This window comes from Dipodomys spectabilis, unplaced genomic scaffold (genome assembly GCF_019054845.1).
Source record: "Dipodomys spectabilis isolate Male_0828 unplaced genomic scaffold, ASM1905484v1 ptg000006l, whole genome shotgun sequence".
NCBI classification, from domain to species: Eukaryota; Metazoa; Chordata; class Mammalia; order Rodentia; family Heteromyidae; genus Dipodomys; species Dipodomys spectabilis.
Genome location: NW_024870683.1, coordinates 18,361,653 through 18,373,972, shown reverse-complemented (window position 1 = coordinate 18,373,972; position 12,320 = coordinate 18,361,653).

Genomic DNA, 12,320 nt, shown 5'->3' with positions numbered 1-12,320 from the left:
CCATCTAAAACATTTAACAGAATTTCACATTAAAGTTTCATATGCAGAAGTGCTGGGCTTCTTGATTGCCGGGACCGGCTTAGACGTGTCGGCACTTGTGGCTCCCTGACAGGAGGATGGGGGGGGGGGCAGGTGGCCACCAGGGGAAGGGAACATTCCCCGCACACACCTCCACCCCGGGCCCAGTGCACCGGGCCATCGTCCCCCTGCCCGCCTCATGAGAGTGACATCAAACCACAGCCAAGGGAGAATTGCTCCAGTTAAGGGATCACTCTGCCTGGTTCATTGGTGGATTGGAGGACATTCAGAGAAAAAAAAAAAATGTCTCACGGCCATCTTCAGCTTGAGTGGGGGCCCATGGGGGGGGGGGGTGCATGGGGTTGTGGTTATTTTTGACTTGGGAAAGAATCGGGTCAAGTCATTTCTTAAGGCCTTGCTCATTAAGTCCTCTCCTGTTGCCCAGAAGGAGGCATCCTGCATGGAGTTCAAGGGCCTGTGGCCCACCAGGTCTTGGTGCCAGGCACAGATTCCTGACCCTTTTCTATAGATGGAGGTTGCAGTAATTCTTTGGTGAGGTCTATATTCTGCTAGTTGTCAAATTCCCTGCCACACACATTTTTGCTTGATTAGCCTTAGTTTCAGTTGCTTGCAACCCCAAAACCTTTGACTGCTGCTAACCATAGAACCTCTCTTCTCTACAGAGAGGGAAGCATGTTAATGGAGGGGAAAGTGATTTACAGTGATAAGCAAGTGTTGTGAGAACTCTCTTCTGTGTGCTGGTCTTAGAGATTTCCTGAAACCATGTGTGTATCTAAGTTCATTCTTCCCTATTTTCTCCTCCCTCCCCAGCTACTTCTGCTCGGTCTACTCGCAGATTCTGTCCCCTCACCCAGCTCTTGGACATCTCTGAAACCATGTCTGTGTGGCAGGAGCTGTTAAAGTACTACACAAACCTCAACATGAATTTATTTAAGTCAGTCACAAGAGACAACTTTGGTGAAATGAGTTAGTGACATGCAGATTAAGATGACTAAATGGCTGTGTGTTTATCTCTTCTGAGATTCCACTGAAATAATGGTAGAGAATAGAAATGTGTAATCCCACTGTAAGTGAGGAAGATATCAGGGATGCCTAAGGAAGTTAGAGATTTACTGCCTGATTCTGGAGAAAGAGTAACTCCAGGAAAGGAGCAAGGCAAGAAGACTACAGCCTAGACTGTGCAGGGTGCTTCCTGTGGCAAAGGTGACTTCCTGTTCTACAGAGTGAGCATGAGTTTGAGGTAGGTACCAAGTGAAAAGGGTCATGGGAGTGAAATGTCTGGGTGGAAAACAGCCCTGTGTGGGAACACAGGCACTCCCCCATTCCTACGGTATCAGCATCTATAAAGATGTTTCTCAAGGGAAAAGTTGAATTCTGCCCCTAAAGGTGGTGCTAGTACAAGGAAGAAGAAGGAGGCAGTATGTGAGGTACAGAGTGTGATCCTGTCTGCACCCCATGCCCCTCTTCCAATCTGTAAGTCATACTCAAATCTAGCTAACATTCCTAGGGTAGAATAGTGATGCCTTCATTTTCCTTTTCTTTCTAACAATTCAGTTTCCACATGAGCAGCTGATGTGGCCCAGAGCCAACTTTCCAACTCTTTAAGAGCAGGGCATATGGTTCTGACAAAGCCAATCAGAACCAGCTATCTCCCTGTCCATAATGTCTGGCTCCAGAGTGAACGTGTGACTCAGTCCAGCTGCGTAGACTTTTGCTTGGGAGGCTGGTTGTGAGATAGGGCTGTGTTCTCAAACTGCTGGTTCAATGTTGGTTCCTGAGCCGGCTTCATATACAGTACTATATGGAAGCTACCCTATATAGGACTCTGGAGCTCTGGGAAATCCCAGCAAAACAGGACTGGTCCTCTGGTGAAAGGGAACCTCTGAGTTAAACCAGAATGCTCTGCTGCCACATCTTTAAGGTCCCTGAGCCGATGCATCTAACTTCTTTCATGGCAGCCAGAGTTGCATCTGTCTGTCCCTTGCAGAAGTAAGTATTCTAGCTGCTTCCATTTTCCTTAAGAACAAGAACATTCCTCTAGAGCACGTTGTATAGAGGAGTGGTTAGGGTAGAAACAGCCTCTTACAGTTAAAATATTATTAAGACCGACACTTCATTTTTTTTTCCTAACAAAAATCGGTATGACATATAATTTTTATCAAGGTATTAGAGAATCTCACATAACACACTAACACATTCAGGGACTCATGCTAATTCACAGTTTAGTGATGATTCAAAACTGCCCTTTTTCCTACCATTTTGTGAACTACCTATCTCTTTTCCAAGAAAAAAAATGCATTAAAATTACTTTTGAAGCCAAACACTGGTGGCTCATGCCTATAATCCTAAGTACTCAGGAGGCTGAGATCCGAGGATCACAGTTCAAAACCAGCCCAGGCAGAAAGTCCCCGTGAGACTCTCCTCCAAATAACTGAAAAACTGGAAGTGGTGCTGTGGCTCAAAGGTGGTAGAGTGCTAGCCTCAGAGACAGCACCCAGGCCCTGAGTTCAAGCCCCACTACTTTTGCTGCCATGTAGAGGACGTGGATGGAGAAGCTTTCCCAATGGCCCAGGTTTCTCATCCTTATCGAGAGGGACCTGTGCACCAGGAGCAGAAAGGAGCAGGCCCAGCTGAGGGTCTGGCCACCTGGCTCTCGGACTGTCTTTTTCTCCCTTCCTGGAATGGAACCAAGGCAAGCAATAAAGGGAATTAAATAGCACATGGAGATCTGGTGTCTGAGCTGCGTCTTGGATTTAAAACCATCATTACAGGCCTATTATGCCCTTGTAGGAGAATTTATCAGCATGAGGAAGTTTTCTCACAAGCAAGTAGCTGATGGTCAGCCTCATAACAGAAGCCTTATCCAGATGTGAGCTCATGTTATGAGGAAGTGGCAGCTGATGAGCAAGCTCATAAAATACTTTAGACTCTTCACTTCGCCAAGGTCTGGCTGCATCTCTGGACTTCTCTTTGGGGCATTCAGAACTTATCCTAATTAACAAAAGAAGAAAACATAGGAAGAAAAGGCCAAAAAATGTAGATAAGTTAATTTGCCTTCGTTTGAATAAAATTATGTGTTTGTGCTTACTATAGGACCACAAAATGTCATGTAGTTTAAATATATGATATTTGACTAGAAGATGACTATACACAAGATAGTTATACAGCCGGGTGCTGGTGGCTCACGCCTGTAATCCTAGCTACTCAGGAGGCTGAGATCTAAGGATTGAGGTTCAAAGCCAGCCCGGGCAGGAGAGACCGTGAGACTCCTATCTCCAATAAACCACCAGAAAACTGGAAGTGGCGCTGTAGCTCAAGTGGTAGAGCGCTCGCCTTGAGCTGAAGAGCTGAGGGACAGCGCCCAGGCCCAGAGTTCAAGCCCTATGACTGACAAAAAAAAAAGATAGTTATACAAATTTTGGATTACTGCAGACATAAAGGACATTCACAAGAGGTCTACAATCTAGCTTTAAACCTGTCCAAAGCAATTTGTTCCTCTTTCCTGGCATGTCAAATTGGCAAAGATGCTTTTATTTATTTTAGTTCAAAACTTAAAATAGAGCTGGACATCAGTGTCTCATGCCTGTAATCCTAGCTATCCAGGAGGCTGAGATCTGAGAATCAAGGTTCGAAGCCAGCCCAGGCAGAAAAGTCCCTGCGAGACTCTTTTCTCCACTTAACCACTCAAAAACCAGAAGTGGGGCTGTGACTCAAAGTGGTAGATCACTAGCCTTGAGTAAAAGAGCTCAGGGACAGCAGGCGCTGAGTTCAAGCCTCACATCCACCACCAACAAAAATAGCCCTTAAAAGTAACTGGTATATCCAAGACTGCATCTTATAGTCACTCAAAAGCAGTCTCAGTTGGAAAAGCCATAATTAAGGTTAGGTAATGTACAACTTAATGTTGTACTTAACAACGAGAACAGGAAATGTTGTGAAGTCAGAACAGTAATAACCACACACCTTTGTTTTTGTTCTAGTTGACACATGGTTTCCCTAAGATCCTAGGCTAGCCTCAAACAGTCATTCGGCCTCAGCCACCCAAGTGCTTGGATTAGAAGTGTGCAACACAATGCCTGGCCTTACACATTGGTATTTGTTTCCTCGACCAAAATGTTTTCCACCCTCTGTCCCTTAACCACACAAGCAATATTGACCATAACCTACAGGTATTTATACTAGTGGCTTATAAGAAGCCATTGTTGTCTATCTTCTTTAGCTATCTTTTTATTTGTTAGTGGCGTAATAGGTGCCAAACAAGTACAGCAAGAAATAAAGCAATCTGGTTAAATGGCCATAAATGAAATGGACAGGTTAGCAAGAAATATCTGTCAATACAATAATGATATGTTTTATTAACCATTTTTGGCAGTACTGACTGATCCCTAAGCCTGGCATGTTAGGACAGCATTCAGTCACTTGAGCTATATTCTCTGTCCCTCAGGGCCTCTTGTTTGATAGGCAGATGCTCCACTAAGAAGCCACATCTTCAGCCCTCCCCCCACCTTTTTTTGCATTAGTTGTTTCAAAATAAAATCTTTTTGTCTTGGCCCACACCTGTACTGTGATCTGCTTATTTTACACTTTCCGTTACATTATTAGCTGCAATGATAAGGGCATACCCATCATGCCCATCTTCTACTGAGATGGGAGTCCTGAGCTTTTCTGCCCAAGCTGAAACTGCTATCTTCCCAGTTATTTAGGAATATAGACATGAGCCACTGGCACCCAATCTGTACTTTCGTCTTTGAGACAAAGTCTCTTACCTTTAACCTGGGCTGGTCATGAACTTGCTATTCTCCTGATTATGCTTCCCAAGTAGCTGTATACTGGTACATCTTTAGGAAATTTTTCCAAGAATAAAATCAGATTTTCACAAAAAATACTTTTGAATAACAGACAACAAATATCATGTAATATCATAGTTACCCTGAGATTCCAAAGGTAACAATGCCAATATTTTAGCAAAGGAATGCTATGAACAATTTTGACCTAAATCTCAAATCTGGAGGACGAAGGGACAAGCAGGTCCCTCTGGGAAGGATAATGACGGCTAAAGAATCCTTGACGTCAGCCCAGTACAATGAACTCCATTATTGGGGAGGTTTATTGACTTTTTGTTTAGTCATGATTAATTAAATCATTGATCATTGATGATTAGTTCCATCTCCAGCCCTACTCCCCTCCTTGGAGGTCTGAGAGTGGAGGAGAAAAGTAGAATTTTCCAACTTCTAATCATGCCTTGGTCTATCTGCCACACAGTCCCCATCCTGAAGCTATCTAGATACTCTCTCCCATACATACACATCATTCATTCATTTCATTAGTTATGCAAAAGTTATTATTTGTTTTTGTGGGTTGTGGGGCTTGAACTCTGGGCCTGGGCACTGTACCTCAGCACTTCAGCTCAAGGTGAGTGTTCTTCTATTTGAGTCATAGCACTACTTCTGGTTTTCTGGTGGTTTATCGGAGATAGGAGTCTCATGGACTTTCCTGCCTGGGCTGGCTTTGAACTGTGATCCTCAGATCTCAACCTCCTGAGTAGCTAGAATTACAGGCATGAGCTACCTGTGCCCGGCTACATAAGTTGTTCTTATTGCTCCAGAGATTCCAAGGGTTTTAGGAACTTGGGACAAACCCCAAATGTTTGTCTGTCTGTTTATTGGCAGTACAGAAATCAGGTACTCTCCTTTGCTAGGCAGGTGCTTTACTGCACAAGCCATGCTCCCAGTCCTTTTTTGTACCACTTATTTTTGAAGTAAGGTCTCCATGAACCCTTCCCATTTAGGCTTTCCTCCTGTAGCTAGGATGACAAGCTTGTATCACTACACGTAGCTTCTTCCACTGAGATGGCATCTCAAGGACTTCCTGCCTAGGCTGGCAGATTCCTGGATCTCAGCCCCTCACTAACTATGATGGCAGATATGTTAGACTGCACTCAGCTTGTAGCTGTGAAAGGGTTTCTCAAACTTCTTCCCTAGATATTCTCAATTTTTTTTTTTTTTGCCAATCCTGGGGCTTGAACTCAGGGCCTGAGCATTGTCCCTGAGCCTCTCTGTGCTCAAGGCTAGCACTCTACCCTTTGAGCCATAGAGCCACTTCTGGCTTTTTCTGTTTATGTGGTACTAGGAATTGAACCCAGGGTTTCATGCATGCTAGACAAGCACTCTACCACTCAGCCACATTCCCAGACCAGGCAGGTATTCTCAAATCTTTATCCCTGCATGAGCCACTTGTCCCCAGCTCCAAATATTTACTTATTTATTTTTACTATATCACATTGCATAACTGGGAAATTGAAACAGGGAGTCTTTGACATAATCTCAGCATATCTAGATCTCAAAATGTGACCCTATTTTGGACCCTATTAGATGTTTCTTTAAAATATTGATTATAAAATCACTAGGGTGGATCCTAATGACTTAGCATATGATAGTGGTATCCTATTTAAAAAGACAAATTTGGACACAGAGGGAAGAGGATGTATAGATACAAGGCTCAGACAGTCACAAGTAAGCCATGAACTGCCTGGGCTGCCAGAATCTAAAATAGGCAAAGAAAGATCCTTCTACAGTTTTCAAAGGGAACAGCGTGGACCTGTCAACACCTTGATCTGAGACCCAGAACTGTGAAATAATATATATCTAAAGTTCCAAACAAGTAACAGTAAGAATAATCTGGTCAATTTTTTTTAAAAAAAAACAACTGAAGAGATTACTGAATTAAGCTCAGTTAGTGAGAGATTATTAAACAACACACATATACACACATAAATTTTTAGATGAGAAGATAGTAATCTAGGCTTGGGCAATGACTTTTCCAAGTTCACAGAGCTGGCAAATGGAGGATCTGAGACCATAATTAAGATTTATGGTAATGATCTTGTTTATTTATGGTGTCTGGCCTTCTCTACAACGTTGAGCCTTTCATTCAGCTACTTGCAATTCAGAACAACGAAGCCTTTGAGTTGAGTGCTGTGTAATCCTTTAAGAATTACTTATAGGTAACAGATTTGTCTGTTGGTGTCAGTGTCCTGGCAGGAGCACACTCTTTGTAGGAAAATTGAGATTATACTCCATGTACAAAGAGTAGGTATGACTCACCTGCACAAATAGTCAAACCAGGATATCTCACAATGCTGAGGGGAAGGTTCCACATATCAAAACCACCTTTTTAGAAAACAATTATATTTAAGCTGATCCCTTTGCCAGAGTAGCAAGCAATCTCTCTTTGGGCCTCAGCTTTTCCTTCAGTGGTACCCAAAGGCCCCAAGGAGGTCTAATGGCAGCCAATCAGTGAATGATGAAAGTGCATAATTAGACACAGAGCAAGTTAAAAAAAATACATATGAAGCAAGAGAAAGGCTGTGTCAGAGACCAGTACTTGTTTAGCAGAACTTTCCCCATCTTCATAGAAGTGGATTTATAGCTGGACAGATGGCTGCTCACTTGGCTGTGTTTACCAGCATCCCTTGCAGCTATGTATAGATACAGGATAAGTTCAGGTGAAGAATGATATGTGTGTGGAAAGTGCTATGTGCAGCTTCTGGGTCATCTTAAAGATAAGAAGAGATCCTTTCCCGAAAAACTCCCTCTTTCCTTGAGCTGGAACATGAATGTGCCTGCAATCAGCCTTGACCTTACAGACAAGGATACTGGCCTTGGTGATAGGAATAAGAATAGAAGGAGTCTGGGTTCCTTAATAACTGTGGAGAAAAACAGCAACCTAGGCTTCAGGACCATTAATAACAGAGAAACAAACCATCTTCTTTAAACTATTTGGGGGAGATCTTTGAGATATAGAAGTGTGTCTTTTGCTCTGACTTACCATGTGAGAATACAATAGGAAATGAATGGTATTTTTAGCACAGCATCAAAGAACCCAAGCAAGTGTGGGTAGAAGTCCCTTAAGTTTTTCCCCTTCCCCTCCACAAATTATGTCGACATCAAATACAGTGAAAGCAGGGGTTATACTGTGGGGGAGGGACATACAAAGCAACAAAGAAATAATCTTATAACTGTGTTAGAAACAATCCCATGAAAGAAAAAAAAAAACATTTGAATATATGTCTTAGGGTTCATTTTCCTAACATCACCTTATCTGACCTTTTCTGCTTGACTCATAAATAAGGATACAGGTGGACCCGTTGCAACAATGAGAAGTACAAGTTGTCATGTCGAAAACGAACTTTACAACTTTTGTGGGGGGTGGGGGTGGGGGGAGGGTGGGAAGGGATGGGAAGGGGAAACAAAGGAGGAGGCTACAATGCTTGATAAGAAATGTACTCATTATCTCGCCCATGTAATTGTAACCCCTCTGTACAGTATTTTCACAATAAAAAATAAATAAAAACTTTAAAAAAAAGAAAACTTTGAAAAAAAAATTACCTTCTGTTTGGTAAATTACTAGACTGGGGGCTAAGTGTCTTTGTAAAACTCTTCTCTGTCCTTTGTTCTCCTCTGACAAGAGAAGACAAGGAAAGAAGCAAACAAATTGACTTTTTAAAATATAACCCTTTTAAAAATATAAAGCCTCATAATAAAACAGGGCTTTCCAATAACAAGAAATAGAATTGCTGGTGGTAGAATTACTTCTTTTTTTTTTTTTTTTGGTCTGGTCGTGGGGCCTGAACTCTGGGCCTGGGCGCTGTCCCTCAGCTCTTCAGCTCAAGGCTAGCACTCTACCACTTGAGCCACAGGGCCACTTCCGGCTTTTTTTCTTTTTGCTTATGTGGTGCTGAGGAATCGAACCCAGGGCCTCATGCATGCAAGGCCAGCGCTCTACCACTGAGCCACCTTCCCAGCCCCTAGAATTGCTTCTTCTGGTACCATTCACTAGTGAGAAATCTACAGAAATGGCTGAAAGAAATGCAATAGAAGATTTAAAAAACTCTTCTATTACCAATTTAGCTACATAATATATTATTCTTTTATACCCTGAAAAAAAAACACAGGGATTTCTCCTATTTTTAAGGTTTGGAAACCTGAGAGTTAGAATAAAGGAGACTGATCCCACATCACACAGCTAGTAAATAGCAGGCTCATGATCTGAACTTGGGTCTCTGTGAGTCTAGACCCTCACTCTGGCTCTGCAGCCGATGCCATAAAAACAGGCGCTGACAATACCATGGTGCTTTTAAATATCATGAGTTTTTTAAGCTCCCAAATAAAAGAAAATAGGCTGTTTCATACAAGCAGAGGCTGGCAGAGAGTTGTTGCTTTAAACTCTACCCAGTTTATAAATGACCGGTGATTTGACAGTTAACTTATGTTCCTGTTTAGGACTCAGGCCCTGTTTTTCTACGGAGTTAATATGATTCATAGTGACACATGTCCAGGCTAGTTCCCAGACAATTGTATTAAGTCACAGACTGAAGCCTGAGCATAGGGAATGAGGAAAACAAGTCACAGTAGAGATCATAATCCTCCAATGACCTTGGAGGTCTTGTGCCTAGTCTGCTCCATGCTGCCACACTGTCACACTTGCAGTTGTTTGGCATTTCAACCAAGTCCTCCAGCTTCACAGTCTAGCTCATTTCACGGGGGAATCAATAAGAAAGCAATCTTGTTGAACTGATTTATACTCATATGATTCTTATCCAAGAAATTCTATGCCATTCGCTTATCATATCAGTTATATTGTAGCTGTAGCTTCCATATATGAGAGAAAACATGTGTCATTTATCTCTTACCTTACTTAGCATGATTTGTTCTAGGTCTATCCATTTCCTCACAAATGATATAATCTTATTCTTCCTAATGGATGAGTAAAATTCCATTGTGTATACGTACCACTTTGTATTAATCCACTCATTTGTTGTAGGGCATCTGGGCTGTTTCCATAACTTGGTAGTGCAGCCATGAACATGGATACAGTTACATGTGGCTACTGGCTACTTCACTGTGGCTCTAGCAGGAGGGTAAGATGGAGAGTGAGTGAGTCACTCCATACTGTTCCTTCACAGTGATTATAGTGCTTGGGAATTGCTGTGGAGGATAATCTCATTGCCTAACCATAAGGATGACTACCTCAGAGGAAACTGCCACAATGAAGCAGTTTATGGCTAGTAATGACTTTAGGACCATAATTACAAAGGGCCTGGGGTTAAGATGTGGTGGAAAGGATTAACCCAAAGAATAAAGATTAATACATATGAAGCTAAGGTCTGGTACCTTAAAAAGCATGTCTTTATAAGAAGAGAGCTATTGATATGTGCTTTGCTGATCTCGACTTCTTTCCAACCAAGCCTGGCTTCTCTCTTCTGAGCTACATATCCACACATGTCTCTACTAGATGGCTTCATTTTGAGATCAATACTCCCCTGAAATGGGAGTCACCTACCTCTCTATTCATCCACCTTCACTTACCCATCCATCCATCCATCCATCCATCCATCCAACCAACCAATTAAACATCCACAAATATGTATGACTATACCATATGCTAGGAACTGGGTGTGTAGTACTGAATATAGATAATACGTCTCTCTATGAGCTTACAGTTGAATGGGAAATACAGAGAAGTAACAGGCTAGTGGAGTAAGTACAAACACAGAGCACAATGGGAATTCATTGAAGGAGCATCAGACTGCTATCTGGACCCCAGAAGGTGTCAGAGGAGACTCCTGAAGGAGGAGAGAGGCAAAGCCTAATTGGGTGCCATAGGCCATGGCTGTTTCCAGTCTGGAAACAACTCACTGCTGAATTCAGCATTTAGGGATTTTACAGTTTGTTTGCTAGCCTTCTTTACCACTCTTTTGGGATCTTTTTATAGAGGATACATTGCTCACTAGTGCTTTTATGAGGAAGCGGATTCCCTTGGGTAAATGTGAAGTTGGGGTTGTGTCCTTTCTCTGGGTTGAGGCAAAGTTGGAATCTAGACTTAAGGACAAAAAAATCCTGAAGATATAAATCCCTGGGAATTAGCAACAATCCCTGGGAGAACACTGGACTTTTTAGAAGCTAAATGAGAGGTAGGGGCAGAGCTGAGATGACCAAGAGGGTACATGACAGCCTAATGAATTCCTGGGTTGTAGGCAGGATAAAAATTTATGGCTTGATAAAATTGGAAAATAGATCTAGAGAAGGATGGAAGGATCTAGAAGGTCTAAGAAGGGTTGCAGGATCTGCTAGACTAGGAATTGATTTCTCTTTATGGGCCTCCTGTCACCCTCAGGTATATGATGGGGGTTTAGAACTTTGGTACACACTGAAATGAGGCAATTGCACACTTCAAATTCTGCTGGGATCAATCTCAGCAATTTTTGCGGTCACAAGTTCCACTGATTGTTTTTGTGTAGTGCATAGGGGCTCCTTTGGTTGCTCTTCTAGCATGTACAGAGGAACCAAAACAGAACCTACACTTGGAAGAATGGACACATCATTCTGGCAAGGGAGACCTTGGCAGAGACTGACCTTTTCCTTCGCCTCTTCCTCCTTCTCTGATATCAATGGTATTGACACAAGGGCCCCCTGAGGTGCAAACTCTCAGGAAAGATTAGCACACTATCTATGCCTCCATCAGAAAGAAGGGCATTGCCCCATTCATAAGAAAATGGAATTATATTAAGCATAGTAAGCTAGACACAAAGAAACAAAGGTTGTATGGTTTCTCTCACTTGTAGTAATTAAAATGTGCCTATAAATCTACAAGTAAACCCAATGGATAGTAAAAGATAAAAAATTAGACTTGGAAATTACAAATTAAACAGGACTCTAAACATTCACACAATGAGACCAAAGGAGGATATTCTTAGGAAAGGATCACAAGGGCTCAATAGCTATATGCATATGATCATATAAAATGATGCTTACCGAAATGAACTCCAAGAAATAGAAACAAGAGATTTTTTTTATTGTGCTATTTGTGATTCTTTTTTTCCTTTTTTGTTGCTGTTTTTGAGTTCTGCTCCCTTTCTACAGAAACAGTGGGACAAGGTGGGTGAACTAGTTCAGCAGCAATACTCACTACACACTATGTTGGAAATGACCTATGCAACTTAGGGGAGAGGTGTGTTGAGAGGGAAAAAACTGGTAGAAAATGAGGGAGAGGGTGACACTGTTCAAAAAGAAATGCACTCATTACCTGACGTATGTAACTGTAATCCCTCTGTACATCACCTTCACAATTAAAATATTAAAAAAAGGCTAGCACATTATAAAGGGGAATAAGGGAGAGGACAGAAATGGGTCCTGGTGATTTTATCTGAGGCTCACAGACCTTCCACTTGGGTGTGGCACAGGACTCTAATCACAAGGATTCACTGGTCATGCACTAGACAT